Below are 15,817 nucleotides of genomic sequence, written 5' to 3'. Positions count from 1 at the left end.
AAGCCAGTAACTACCTTCATTTCCTGCAAAAGTGAGCACTGTGCTTCCACTGCAGAAGAGCTGCAATGGCTCCATCCTCTTGCAGAGTGGGTATAGCCATCCTCCATAAAGGTTTAATAATTTATTTTTCTTTTTAATTAGTGGACCATATAAATATTTAAGGACCTCAGGCTTCTTTGTGACTACAGAAAATAAGTCTGAAAAACATTATCAAAAACTCAGAAGAAATTAAAAAAAAAAAAATTGCACAGATAAATCCCAGTACTATTTAAAAATCCACATACCTAGTAACAGATTACATACGACAACCTCGCTATTGCATTGAAAGTCCTTCTACTCATTGGGATTCTATCAAAATGCAGAGAAACATACACTTCATAGCTAAATATCTCACGAAATGTGAGATATAATGGTAACACAGTTCAGAATGGAGTATACCTGCTCAGGCTGTATGGAACATCTCTTAGAATTTCTCTGTCTACATGAACATCAATGCCTCCTTGTCCTGCGCTGGCATGTTGGCCCCTTGACATTTTAGATGGTCAAAGGGTGCAACAACAGCATGACCTACTTTTTAGGTATCTTTGTACCTACTCCAGGAGTTACTTGCCAAAATAGATGCTATCCTTGAATCTGAATAAGTGGCCTTTTCATGTCTTTCCCATGAGATAATATTAAAGTTCATATCTGTGAACAGGCCAAGCTTTGATTACTCTCCTCTTGTTTACAGCTTTGCATAAAATGCAAGGTCATCAAGTCAAGTTGTTTTTCAAATTCTGTAATCATACTAAACTTTCGGAGTTAATTCTATAAACTAGATTCTCTGGGCTTTCAGAGGTTCCCTAATATGGTCATTAAATATCTAGGAGATGAGGACACCTCACAAAACCCCAAATGAACTGTAAACTCTTTAGACTTCTCATTTAAAAAAAAAGTAAGAGACAAAAGATATGGCAGATTACAAACTGGCACCAAGACACAACTAAGGCACATGCCTGATGAGAGCAGCAAAGAAGTCCAGGATAGCACAGACAGAGCTGTCAAATATGGTTGCAGAATTTTGAAATGAAAAAGGGATACTATTTGGAAGACTAAAATAAGATTATCCAATACTCTGGTGCTTTTTAAAATGGTCCTGAGGTGCCATTACTCTATTTTTTCCACATTTAAAAATCAGAAAAGTACTAAAACCTGAGAGAACTATATCAGTAACTCTTTTGGCATTAGACATCCAGATCAAACTCAGCTTGTTTCTTATTTCATGCTGTATAAGATGTAGCTACTCATACTGACGTCTCTGCAAATATTTATACATTTAATACAAGTCAAAACTTCAGTCTCGGATAGTGTTGCCATTTATAAGACCACATCTTGATTAGATGAATTTTCAATTAACCCTGTGATGGATTTTACACAGAGCCTCTTCTCTTTCAGGCCCAGGAACTGAAATTTAACCTGGACTTCATGGAACTTCACTGGATAGACCAAATCAGTGCTGTGGAGAATCAAGTGTCCTTTCACCCATCTGCCAGCTACCACACCTGCTCTTTTTTAATGCTGGCTGAAAATTTAGCGGACCCTGCCCATGTAAGCAGCTCACCTGCCCTAGTGAAGGGGCTGCTTAGCAGAGTTTGGCCATGCATTCCAAAGCAGAGAATGCTTTGGCTCAAGCAGGCAATTTCCTCTGGATGGTAAGGGCTGAAAAGACCTTTGGAACGTGACTTCATATAAAAAGTGACCCATGTTTCAGAAGACCAATAACTCATCTGCTTTGTATTTGGCTATAATATATGAAATAATTTTTTTATCCAGCCATTCAGATAACACAGGGCTTGGCTTGATACGATCACAGCTCAGCTAGCTATTGTGATGCTGGGCCAAAACATTTTCAACAAGTTGTTCAAACATTATTAGTTTTGTCTGAAAGGAGCAAGGTATTCACTTGTCTTGGGGGTTATACACTGAACAGATGCTCAAACACTAACAAAGACATGCAGCGTCCAATTCCTAAGCCAGGAGCTTGGGAACTTCCATTGCACTGTACTGCTGTTCTCAGCAAGCATAAGCCAGCACTTTCACATTTCCCTGTAACTGGAGTAAACAGAACTGTTCCCATCATGACAGGGGTGGAATGAATCAGGAAGATATCCCAATTCCAAAGATCAGTATCAAGAGGCACAAAGTACTACAGGCTCAGTTGTTTGCCTCTTGACAGCTAAAATCTGTGAGGCCTGTACACAGTGGAGGTGACTGTGATGAACTGTTAGGCTGTCATTTGTAATGTGTGCCATGGCAAGATACTTTTGAAACAAGTTCAAACTTTACAAGAACTATTTCATTCTAAATTCCTCATAGCTCACATATTATAGAATTCCAGCTGTATTACATGCCAAAAGAAGCTGAATACATTTTCACAATAATTCAAACCTTATCTTAATTTCACACCTTTTATTGAATCAGACACTTGTGTTTTTTGAAGTGGGGGTCAAACAGAATAGTCTTAGGAGGCTCTCTAACATTTAGAAGTTGCTTAGACCATCCATGTACATGCATGCCATGGATGAACATGAACAGTCTCTGTCTGTTGAGTTTTAGCTTCACCCCAAAGTCACCTCCACACTGGAAGGATTTCTTAACCAGGCCCACAGATTTCCACACCCCCATGAGCCAGCAATTACCACACCTTTTTGTCTTGTTGATGATGTACTGACAATAAAACTTTTGTGTGCAGGAGATGAACACGGCAATGCTCTATGGCAAAGCATTCCTTGATTTCAAGGCATTTTTATGTAAGTGAATTCTTGAGCCCCATTTCAAAAGCAATAAAGCAGCATCTCTTTGTTTAACAGGGATAAGATCAAGGTCTTTGAAAAAGAAAGGAGCTGATGAAATGAAAGTTGATCTGCTGAGGAACTGGTATGAAATATGATCCATTACTAACTTTACCAAGGTTGTGTCAGTGCAGTTATAGCCATGCTCTGGGATCCTGCTGTTTCTTTTTAGAGATTGCGGAAGGTGGAGTGATCTGTGTCCAGAAGCTGCAGTTTTTCCATAACTTACATTCACAGCAGGCACACATTTCTGTCACAGGGTACCAATTAAATGCTCCTCTCATGGACCTGACATTGTACTAATTAATGCTCTCTTGCTTCAGTATCAGGAAACCATCATGTACCAAGAAGGCAAGAGGAATGCTGCATGTACTTTGTGAAGAGGAGGGTGACTTAACAGATTTTAATGCAGTTTAGATTACATATCTCAGAGTGAGTTATCTCAGTTGTACAGAAGGAGATCTTCCATAGAAGACTGACTGATTCACTGAGGTCTCTGGTACATGCATTTCCTGGAAGAAGAAAAAATTCTACAATGCAAACAATTTCTACTCTAGTAACTTCTGTGAACCAAATTTGATGTATTCTGGCCTGTTTTATTCTCCTCATCATCGACATAACTCACAGGAAAGCATTCTGGAAGCCTAACCCTAGACAAGCAAAGGACAAATTATAACCTAGAGCTTTCAGAAGTCAAAAGTCCATACACAGATGATTCAACAGATTTGATACTGGTAACTAAAATAGTATCTGCAGTAAATTAGCAGTTGGAAGTTCCAACAGCACCCCATGCTCCACAAAACACTGCAGGAGCTCTACTGAAACAGAAGCCCAAGCTCACATTCATGTTCGACCAAATCTTATCATCCCACTGTGTCACACAGAGAAGTGTCCTAGGGGCTCGATCCAGAGGTAGGTCTGTCACCGCCATAGGCTGGCAACAGGCACCTCCTTGGGAGTTCACAGCTTTTCCACTCTCCATTTGCCATTCAGAACTCTGTGCTTTCCTAGCCCCAGGGATCCTCCTTAGCTCAGACTGAGTAGGATGTATTTCACGTCTTTGCTGAAGTAAATCACACAAATGCTTTGCATATTTGGCAAGCAATATCCTTCCCCAACGTTTTCTATAGCTAGATGCCAAGTCATGCTGTTTTACTAACTCAGCTGCTGAAAATTAGAACAGCACTTTCCATAAAGCCCACACTGCTCCAAGACCTTAGTTTGAGGGGTTGGACATTGTCTCTTTTATTCTGAGAGGGTGACTTGAAGTTAATTGCCTCACCGTGAGGCCCTTTCGGTGGCATCAGCAGCCTTGAAGCAGTATTTTGTCTCACACTCCACTCAAAGTGTCAACCATTGCTCACTCTTGGCTCCTGCACACAGAAAAATAGCCATGTTGCAGCAACTTGCAGCAAGTTGCCTTCCACCAAAATTCTTTGGGCTGCAGGAGGCAAAAGTCAGTACAATGCTGTGGTTTACCAGTGACCATACATTATTACATCTTGTAACACACATGGTAATTGCCCAGAGTTGCAGAGAGGCAATGCTTGATTAGGAATTGCTCCTGACAGGTGAAAACAGTGTTGACAATTAGTGGGGACTGCCATGGAAATTGCCAGCGGCAGGCAGCCTATTACCAGATATAGACCTGTGGGGAGAAGCACTGTGAAAACAGACTGAGTGCACTGTCACCTCCAGGGCTGGCTGCCAGTTCCAAATGTCAGGACTGTGCTACTGCAGGTCTCAAAATCCTGTCCACTGTAGGAGCCACTTGACATCTTAATAGGCTTGCCAAAACAAGAAGCATTAGCTATTCAAACCCCTTTTTCTCTCTTGCACCAACAAGTCTCTTGTATTTTAAACACTGCTAACAGCACTTACTGACGATGCAGAAGGGTGCTCAGCACACGGGAAAGCAGCCTTGCTTCTGTCAATGCAGGCATGATAAGTAAGGTGAAGAGGAAACAGAATGAAAATATTTAAGCCTTATTTAGTCTCAGCAAAACCTCTGGTAGTTCAGCCTGATCTACTGCCAACCCTCTACATCTGGACTTGGTTTCTGATGAAAGCATCTACAGAAACAAATAAAGTGATATATTCCAGTCCTAACTAATGAGCAAAGCTTAGAAATAGTCTGTCATGACACATGGAAACTATTCTGTTACAAATAGCAAGAACTTCCACAGTTACAAATAGCAAGAACTTCCACAGAGATGGGGTACAAGAACTGCTGTAAGTGCTCAAGTCCTGGAACTCTCTTCTAAAAGATAATTACGAGGGGAAGGGCAACGTTGCATTTCAATCAGAACAAAATGATACATTTCTCTAACATAAGTCATCTCAACAACCTCATAGTAACACTCAGCTGAAAAGTCCCTCTTGCTGGGACTAAGCAACAGTTGTCCTCGCTCTGTCAATGGAGAAATTCAAAGTATCGGCAGGATGCTTTGTCTCAAGTCCCAAAGGAAACCACAAGTAGCCCAATGAACCGTGTCTACAGTGCACTCAATTGTCAGTAGACTACTGGAATGACAAAGAACATCCTTAATAATACAGCAAACCCTCTCCAGGTTCTGCTTCTCTAAATAAGCAAAGTGATTTGGGGTTTCATGTCTACAATAAAGATAATAGGAATTAAACAATATGCTTATACAGCAAAGTGTTGACTCCCTTCAACAGAGACACTCCACAAGTGTGGAGTGCCTAGAGGAGTAGGCAAACAACATAATGAAGAAATTAGATGACTCTGAAAAGAATCACTCTCTGACTCTGAAAAGAATCACTCTCTATACCATAACTGCTCTATGACAACAGGATCTTGAAGCCAGTCCAGGAGTGAGCAGAAGTCACCTTTATATCACAACTTTATTGGACTGTGTGAAACAAGTTACCTGCTCAGTGTCTTGTGAAAAGGAACTCATCATATACGCATGAAAGCACCTTCCATCCAAACAGTCCTACCCGGAAACAGCTCAGGTCACATCAGTGAAGTAATTCAGCAAATGACAGAGTGAAATCCACCATTGCTAATAGACAAGAACACAGTATCTTACTACAATGCCTTCTTGCCACCCTCCAATAAAATTACTAAAAACAGAACACCAGCCCTCCTGATGGAAATATGAATTTGGTCTTCTGACATTCTCTATGTTAAGGAAAACACAATATGGCTTGGATACCAGCAGGTACAGGTTTCTAAAAGCTGAAAAACAAGAATTTGTCCTTGCAATTATTTGGCTCTGTGTCCATGACCACTTTCACTGATCAGAATTAAGTAGTACTGTAACTTTAAGGATGTAAACAGCTACAGTTATGGGCTTCTGAAGTAGGACACCCCTTATGCAAATACCATTGGACCTTACTAAATAGATTTAACTTTACCCCAGCTTGCTCTGGATACTTATATATTTTGAAAATTCATAATGATAAGATTTCACAACAATTATGTGATATGTTCAGAGCAGAACTGCTCCTTCCTAATTCACAACTGTACACATGCTAAAAGGCTAAATCCCACTCAGGTCTAAGTAAGCACTGAAGATATGCACTCAAAGCATTTGTAACACAAAAAATCTAATATTTTTAAATTCTCAGAAACTTTAGATCTTGCAGAAAGTTGTAGTTTTCATTATCTCTTCACAACCCAGTACTTTCCATTTCCCAATGTGACCAGCTATTCATTGCTTTCCCACAGTAAGAATCCCCAAAAAAACCCATATTGCCAAAGTGTGGCTTGCAAATCAGCACATACACATAGAGGACATTCATAAATCCTCATTCAAGATGCTACTGATTCTAAAAATGGATATTTCACATGAACAAACATGAGCATAATTGTAGGATCCACTTCACCTAACTGGAATTAGTAAAATGTCAGGCATGTAGAGAGTTGCCTCTGTAGTCAATGGTGAGCGACAAGGGCTTTGAAGGGACAAGTAATCCTGTCCTACAGCGAACACCTAAGCTGCAACAAATCACGACATGGCAGTGCTTTTATCTCTCTACTCATTATAGAAAGGGCCTGGAAACCTAGGGGTTTTTAACAGAGATGTGAATTTCCTCTAGGAATCGCAGCAATAAAATCTCTGTCACAACCTCAGGTGGCAGTAGCCAAGATCAGGACATCTAGCTACATGTGGATCACAACACACAGGCAGCAGCACATATTTGCTGGGCTGTTCTCATTCTCTGCTACATGAAGACACTTAATCCTTTACAGAAGGAAAGGGAACAACTGGCACTGAACAGCCCCACAGGTTTCTTCTCCCATCAGAACAGTATATGCAGAGCTGGGTAGCATCAGCTTGTAACAGACTTAAATGTGTGGGTTTTAAAGTTGTGGTTGATGTTGGCAGCGAGATCGTTTGAAGCCAACCATTATTGGGGGAAATACCACAGCTAAAGGGGTTGATTCCAGACTGGAAATTTGGTTGTACTTAAAATATAGACCAATATAGGCTGTGCTGGAATATTCAGGATCCTGCAGCATTAAGATAACTAACCAAATGGCAAACAGCACAGTTCCTTGGTGAAAGTGGAAGGTCTGGAATGGTAGAACAGCAGTTTCATAACAGGGTCAATCTTTCACCTTCACAAAGTTCCCATGGGGACTGTGTGGTTGTGCATTCAAGCTAACTAAAATCCTGGCACCCCTCTTTGCTCTGACAGTGATGAGGTCAGGGCCCATCTCATAAAAGCTGTGTTAGGGTCTGTATTCCTTAGAGAAAAAAATCTGCACCCTGGCTTCAGCCATAGTCCTAAGGATGGTCATTATCTACTGGTGGTCTCTGGATACAACATCTTCAGAGTACTGGGAGATCTGGACAGCTGTACAAATTGTAAGAGTGTAGCAAATAAAGTGTAATGCATTTAAACATAAGCTGCTTAACATATGCTGCACTGGACACCAGAGATGGTAAGTAGCCCTCTCAGCTAGTAACACAGTTACCAGAAGAGTGCAGATTTACTCATTTCCAGCCTGCTTTACAGCTCCTGTGCTACCAAACCCAAGGTAGTCTTCACTAATTGTAAAATCAGGCTGCATTCCAGGAGCAGCCAATATCAGCTGTATTTAATAGGCTGTTCTGGTGGATCCTGTTGTCAGATTCAGATGTTGATGGATAAAAAAAATACAACACCAAAAGAAAGAAAGATAGATTATGTCCATGAAAGTTTTTGTACATTAGTGATCATGTAAATCCAGAGACAATGTTACAGAATGGAAATGGAATGAGGTGTTTCCTGAAGTAACATTTTAGACCACTAACTTTTTTGCACCATACTCATCTACTTAAAGAGATGGTAAAAGCCATGTGTCACAAGGCAACCCCACACTTGCACAGAATAACCATGCTGCATTTTTTATTTAGAATTTGATTTTGCAATTTTGTACACAAACAGCCTTTTCCAAGCAAGTCTACTGACTGCAAGGCAGTTGCTCATATAGGCAGAGATTTCTCTTTCAGGCAACGGTTTTTAGGCATCTGTTAGTACATGTTTGTATGTTCCAATTAAATTGAATGCTTACTATTGTAGTCTCTGAACTTATATAACAACTATTTCAGCTCATGTAACAATAACACTTAAAATATGTTTTTATTTTTATTCCTGTTAACAATTGCAGTATAAATTGAGTGATGTGATCCTAAGCTACAGAGTGGTTATAATTTGAGCTCTGGAATATCAAAAGGAGAAGAAAAGGCAGTTCATTAGGGCAACAAAACGCTTCATTATCAGTCTGTAAAACACACGTGACATTTAGAAGACAGTGATCCTCATATCCTTTTGCAAGGATCTGTTACAAAATACCATTAACAACTGATGGATTCTTGTAGCGTTGGGACAGAAACAAATTGGCTCCCACCAAGAGTCTCATGACCTGCAGCCTGGTTAACACAGACCCAGCACCCTCCTGCAATGATACAGTCCTGCACAGCAGAAGTCCTCATCACATGTGAGGCTCCTAAATTCATGAACAACACATCATCTCACTAAACTGAATTACTTGGATTTAGGATATTTCTCATCAAGATAAAATACAATACAAAATTTTTACTGATGAGAATGTTAGTTCAAGTGAATGATGCAAGTGGACACTTAGGCAGCCCAGGACATATTCAAACAGCTGGACAAACATTTCATTAGCTTTGTTGCATTTGTAGGTAAATGAAGTAAGTACATGATACTAGACTTATTTTTATGTTAGGAAAACACAGAAGACAAGGCTGAAATTATTAAAAAACGGTTCTGCTTGTTTAATCTTTCTTCCACTGAAATCAACAGAAAAATTGTCAGTCACAGATTTGCATTTCCATGGGATCCCTTTATATTCCTGTGGTAGGGCAAAAAGCCTAGTTTTAAGTATCTTGACTCTGCCAGGCAGTGTAATGCAGTCTTAGCGGAAATAAGAATTAGGCCTCCCTCAGCTTGAATAGGAATAGGTTTACATAACTGCTGTGTGCTTTTGAAAATTCCACCCAAAACAAGTAGATTTGACCAATATGACCAACAGGCTTGGGACAGACAGTAGAACAACTCAGTTCATTTGACATTAGTGAGCACTAGACCAAATCAATCCCTCAATACATTTCTAGCTTGGAAGAGGGCTCAGTTACACAGAAGTCTTTAAATTATTTTAATGGATATTTTTAAAATAGAAATGGTATACAACATTTGATCCAATGCTGATGACCTATTACCAAGCTGCTCAAATTAAGTGCTGTCCATGCCAAACTACTCTAAAGATGGTAATATTAACCAAGTTATTTCAATAATGTGTGTAAAAGATGGAGAAAGGCAGAAAGGCTGAAGGAATCTTGTAGAAATAGGATTCCAGAAAGGATCCTGGCTAAGAAGATGGGCCTGAAAGGAGGGAGCATTGAGGCTATCTACCTTTGCTGAATATCAACCCACTGCATGCACTCTATATGAATACTTGATTTCCCTAGCTTCCAGCATGATTATGACTGAGAATGCCCTGCATATGAATATATATGTATGACTTGGGGCTGAAACTCTGTCTCAACAAAACCACCCAACTTTGTTTACAATTCTATCAGCTCAGTAGGTTGTTCCCTCCATCCTCCCCCTTCCCCCCCTCCCCTTGCCATCAGCGGTTACACTTTAACCATGTATGGAAGAGTTTCCAGAGGTCTGAGCCATTAAAACCTACAGAGAATAGAAGAACTTGGCAAATATGAAATAAAAGCATTTTAAATGGCTCTGAGACAGCATGCTTCCCCTTGCTACTGAAAATGTGATAGATGAGCTCCCATTTCTGTGTAGGAGGTCATAATCTGAGGTTTTGGACAAGTCTATAAACTTCACTACACACAATGTGCCCCCAAAGCTATTCAAATACAGATTAGCACATCAAAACCTGCAGGAAATCTTTTGATATTATTTAAAACAACAAAACAAACAAACAAACAAACAGCTACACAAACACAAAAAAACCCCTACACCCCAACACTTAAAGTAGTAATGCTGTGTGATATCTGCAGAAAAGCTTTCTGCCAAGCTTATACATGCCAAAAACTATGGCTATTCTTGGACAATTTCTTATTTACAACCCATTAGTGCATGAAACAGTGATGTTCTGCCATTTTTAAGAGTTGTGGATCACAAGAAAACCACTAATACATCTCCTCTCACAGCACATGATTTATGGGGAGAACATTACAGCTATCTTCTTCCCTATAAGAAACAGACACTACAGAAAGAAACAAAAAATCCAACACAACATTAAGAAAACATCCAGGACACAGGAGACATTGTATAGAAGCTTACACAATGATAAGACATTACCCAGAAGCATGTGAAATTTACCATTGACAACATCCTGCCCCGGTAATACTGTAAGGTGCAAAGAGAATTAATGAATAAGTTTCCCCCCTTCCTCCATATTTTAGAAGACCACCAGACCTGCCTTTAGAAAAACAGATTTTCTGATGATGCTCCCATTCAAACCTTTTAGGATGTTCCAATTCAGAGAGTTGCTAAGTAATCACAATTCAGTGGAATATCTCCTCCCTGAAGATAATTCAGGGGGACTTGTACAGAGCTCATTAAGGAATTCAAGAAATCTAAACTTTATTCCCAGCCTTCTGCAATCACTGCACTAGAAAGCAGCATCTCATTTTCTCAATTAAAAAAAGAACTAAAACTGCTGGTCTCCTTGTCAAATGCTTAAGATCTTAGTACCCTATAAAAGCTCTGGACTTCTATCATTGTATTAAGGACTCAGTCTCTCCACCTGAAACCAACCAGATTTTGACATTTATTTTTCATACTCTCCTGGAATATTCCAGACAACATTTATGTAATTCCACCACAGAATCATGATTCAAGAGACTTACTGCTGTATCAACCCAGAATAATCAATTTCAAATGCTGTTAGTCCAAGTCTCAGTTCTAGTGCTGTAAATCCAAGTCACGGCCCTCACCATGGAATCTGATCTATGCCACTACCTGCAGCCATACAGATCCCAAAAAGAAAGTGTGCCTTTGTCTGTCCAGTCACAAAATAATTTAGGAAGTGTATAGTTTCTAAGTGATTCCCACTGCCATTTGACTTCTGGAAGCATCATTAATGATTCCTTTACTTCTAAGAACCCCACCTTCTCTCCAACCCAAGCCATCCTGACTTTGTGACATGAATAATTTGGGAAGAATAAGAACATGGTATCTATTGAAAGAAAAATGCACCTATACCTTTTTATTACTTCATGAATGACAGCCTTTCTATGCATTCTATTCTTCAACAAATTCATTAATTTCATGAAATGTTTTGAAGTATCACTTCTGCATCATGTAGAAAATCATAGCCAAGTAATGCTGTCTATAAATCTTTTTCTATTTTGTCGCAGAGAACATACCAGGGCACTGACTGAGGATGAAAACGCTGAAGAGGCGTCTGAGAGCAAGTTGCAAAACAGATTAGCAAAGATTTGAGTGCCAAAAGCTTCTCATAACCTGGCAAAATTATGAGATATAGACAAAAAAAAACCCCAGACTTCAGAGTCTGTTCTCTATGAAATTAAGTGGGTCCTAGAAGTCTTGATTGCTCAGAATAGACAACTGTGGGAATTAAGAAACTAATCAAGTCAGGGCTGATTGGGATTTCTTATAAAACAGGACAGCCTGAGCTATGTGCTCTTGGTCCTGGGGAACCTACCACATACAGAGCCAACAGATTTTAGTGAAATCTAAAAATAATTTTTAAAATTACAATAACACATAATCATGTGCTAAACATTACTTCAGCGTGCATAGTAAGGGACATCAGTATTTAAATCTGTGCTTCCCTCCCTTAAGATATTACCAGAAATTACAATCAAAAATAAGAGACAAATCTCTCATTTCTCTGTATTGATTGAAAAGAAGAAAAAAAGACGTGCTCTGTGTGACAGATGAGACTCTTCTCTAATAAAGCTTTCAGCAGTTCTTTAATTCAGCATATGCTTTTATATGGATAAGTAAAGATAAAGCAGTTTCCTGAAAGGTTTTCATAGCGCAATATTTTTTATCACAGCATTACCTAAAAGTCCAGTCAAATCCTATCCCTAATGTGCTAGGTGTTATAAAACTAGACACCTTATCAGACTATCCAGACAAATGAAGCATCATTAGTGGCTATCATTCATAGGTATGGAAATTTAATGAACACAAGTGAAATAAAATGCTACAGATCACACAGAGTTAGATATTAAACTTGCTCCTCTTAGTGAGCCTCAGTTCACTGCCAAAGCTCGTTTTCAGCTGCCACAGGGGAGGTTGGACAAGGCTGCTGTGCCCAGTTATGCCTCCATGCAGTTATTTCTCTCACTTGTTGGCCACAGACCATAGGTGTGCAACACAGTAAATCATCATATGATGGCCATATAGAGAGCATATTTTACATAAGGGGAGACCATTCAGTCACCTTAAAGGAGTTTCAATGGAAATCCCTCCTGCAGAGCAGGCAGTAAGCTCTCTACAAGGTGCTTTAAAAGTTATTAGCCACACTCTGGGTTCTCGCTCTTCCTCTAAAGGACTGCCTCTGTTGAACTGAATGCCTTAGGAAGTTGCAGGATAACAAACCTTGTTATTTAAATGTCAAGAAAATATTCTGGAAAAACTTAACAGAAAACTGAGTCATGGTATTCAGGGCTGCTCAGCCTCCTGAGCTCAGACCATTAGCAGCCATCTCAAGTCGCTGATGGGAGAACTGGGAAAGCACTTACGGATGCTGCAGAGTGCAATTCCACTTGGGAGCAGCAGCAGGGAGCCTTTTATGTGCAACAATATATAATGTAAAGCTCCAGCCTTTCAGAATGACCATAAATTACTCAGCAAGAGAATGAATACCTAAAGGATGCAAAAAAGTTTAAGTCAATCGTGAGAAAGAGACAGGGTTACTATCTTCAGCTATCACCCAAATTAACCTAAACCAAGGTGGTTTTAAATGATCCTGGATCTATTATAACCTCTCTCTGCTTAATTTAATCTTGCCTTTCCCAGCTAGAACAGAGGGGCAGTTCATGGCCTGGAGCTATGCCAAAATGAAATCCAGATTAGCTGCAATTTTAATTTCTTAAACCAGAGCATGTGGCAGAACTCCAGTATCCAAGAGCAGTTGCTGGGCTCTCTCCACAATACAGGCTACTTGTGTCCATGCTGCCATGCCAATCTCAAGTGAGGTGAATATTGCAAGGGCAGATGCAGGTGATTACTGGAGTAGAACAAAATTGGAAAACAAGAATTAAGAACCTGCCCTGATATCAACCACAATGATTGTCTTAAAGTCCAAGCATCTGGATGCTCACAGACACTCAAACTTTTGAAATGAAAGAGCTTCTCCCATATTTATGCCAGAATAGCTAAGAAAAACCTAACCCTAGGTCTCATTCAAAATGTTTGAAATGTGCTACTAATTATTGAGTCAAATCATCAAGTTTGAGTCTGGCCCTAAATTGTTCCAGCTGCAACTGAGAAATCTAGAATCAAACCCAAAATTAATTCAAAGGCTTAAGGTCATCCTTGACTTTCTGTTAAATGAAGACAATAATTTAAGCCACAGATTAATTAAATCATTAAGCAGGCTTAAAAATGAGCCCATCTTACTTCCAGTTTAAGTTTAAAAAAATCTCAACTTGAATTTTCAGTTTATGCATGGCATCTCTTACTTTTTTTTCAGGATATTCATTTGGGAAAATTTAACAGGCAAGAGATGCCTATCTGAGAATGGGATTGATCAGGAATGCAGTTACAACAGAAATAATTTCAGCAGACCATAAAAGAGAAAGAGGAAAAAAAAAAAAGAAAAGCCTACTACAAGAACAGTCGAGCAAAACGCGACCATAGTGAGTTTGGGCTGTTTCCCAGTACTCCAGGGGGAATTCTGCTATTTGCTGAGTTCAGTGAACATAATCTAGCACAGAAGGAAAAAAAAAAGTGCCGCTGCTTTCACCATTTTCTCAGTTCAGCTTCGTATGAGAAATCATATAAAAGACAGAAAAATTATTGTATTACAGTGACAGCACACAGAAGCTTGCAAAGCAGATGTTCTCAGCACACATAAGAGGGACTGATTGGACTCTGAATAAAACTACACAACCAGAATGAAAAAAATTAAGTCATTCAGCTGGCAGAGATGAATCAAGAAGTAGGGGACTCAAAAAGTAGTTTGGAAATAACATCTGTAGGGATAAGTCAGTCTCTCTTTGTTAAACAGCAGAAGGGAATCAATACTTTCCACTACACTTCATAGACAGCACTATTTGAGTTACTTTCCTCCAAGAATCTCAGTATGCAACTTTAAGGAAATTAAAAATTGTTCAGAACATACACAAACAGTTAACAGGAAATATAAAATTAAGTAGTTGAAACAAAATCTGCCCCCAAAGCCAGCAGATACTCCACAAGTTATTTATAGCAGAAAATTTATACAAGATTGGAATGGTCCTAAACCTTCTTCAGTTTTAAATACTTACTTCTTGCAGCCAAAATCACATCAGGGGAATATCCAGGAAAATTTTAAAATTATTGCATTAAGGAGCTTGAATAGCTGAGAACATGATGTAGCCTTTCCTTTGGACCATCCAGCCATAGGCATTTAATCATTCAACAGAAGCACAGAGAGTGACACTGTAGTGCAGCCGTTTACATAGGGATACCAAAAAGGGGGGAGGGAGGGGAAAGCCCTTCCCCAAAGAATTTAGTTCGGCCCACTCATTAAAATACAGAGTGGAAACAGCTGCTGCAGAAAGGAACAGGATGTCTAAGCAATTTTTTGTTAACTTTCATAGGTGTAAACTCATTTCATTCTGGAGTCTCAGTAAGAAAAATAATTTTTCTTTTGAACGTCACTCTTCATCTGGCATTGCTCTTTAAGAAAGTAACTCTAGTTCCACTTAATAATAAAAATAACAGTGGATAGTGAGCTCTCCATTTTCAAAATAATTACATCTCACTAGGGGAAAACAGATCCCTAACAGATCTCCCTCTCCACCACGCAAGCTCTAGTACAAGTACACGTGTGCTATATAACACTTAAATCTTCACGCAATGTAATATTAATCTCAAGTGATTTCCCAAAAGAAGTCCCAGGCAAATGACAAATATGAGCTCACTGACAGCAACATTTAGAATTGATAGCATGTCTCCTACAGATTAGCACCTCAAAGTTAAAACTAGATAAAGAATGGAGGAAGGAGGTAAGAACAATGAAAGCTCCTCAAGTGCTTGACCAGGAGACACTGGATAAACAAGGATTCTTCAGTCTGAGAAAGAGCTGGCAGAGGGGAGATGAGAGAGTGTTCTATTCAATCATGAAATGCACCAAAAAGGCTAATCTGGGAATGGCAGCCCATTCCTTCTGGTAACAAGAATGAAGGGACACTAAACCTAATATTTAGGCAGAAGTTTTAATACAAACAAAATTTTTCACATCATTCATGGAATGATTGCAGAGCTTGTTGCCCATGATCTTGTGGAAGTCTACTCTG

General features: G+C 39.4%; 1 protein-coding gene across 8 annotated transcripts in view; it reads right to left on the bottom strand.

Annotated features, from left to right (window-relative positions):
• Window positions 1-15,817, bottom strand: part of SORBS1 (sorbin and SH3 domain containing 1) — a 161,465-nt gene that overhangs the window by 94,139 nt on the left and 51,509 nt on the right. The window contains exons 1-2 of one of the 8 annotated variants that reach the window (XM_084210784.1): window positions 14,804-14,938; window positions 13,055-13,178 (exon numbers count right to left, since the gene is read on the bottom strand). The exons of 6 other annotated variants lie outside the window; for them this stretch is intronic. The gene's annotated coding sequence lies outside the window, so the exon portion shown is untranslated. Of the gene's footprint in view, window positions 1-13,054; window positions 13,179-14,803; window positions 14,939-15,817 lie in introns of those variants that run through there. One more of the 8 variants, XM_084210815.1, reaches the window with a different exon arrangement.

This window comes from Fringilla coelebs (genome assembly GCF_963513975.1).
Source record: "Fringilla coelebs genome assembly, chromosome: 8".
Lineage (NCBI taxonomy): Eukaryota > Metazoa > Chordata > Aves > Passeriformes > Fringillidae > Fringilla > Fringilla coelebs.
The sequence above is the reverse complement of the archived record's forward strand: the minus strand, read 5'-3'. Positions and strand labels throughout refer to the sequence as shown.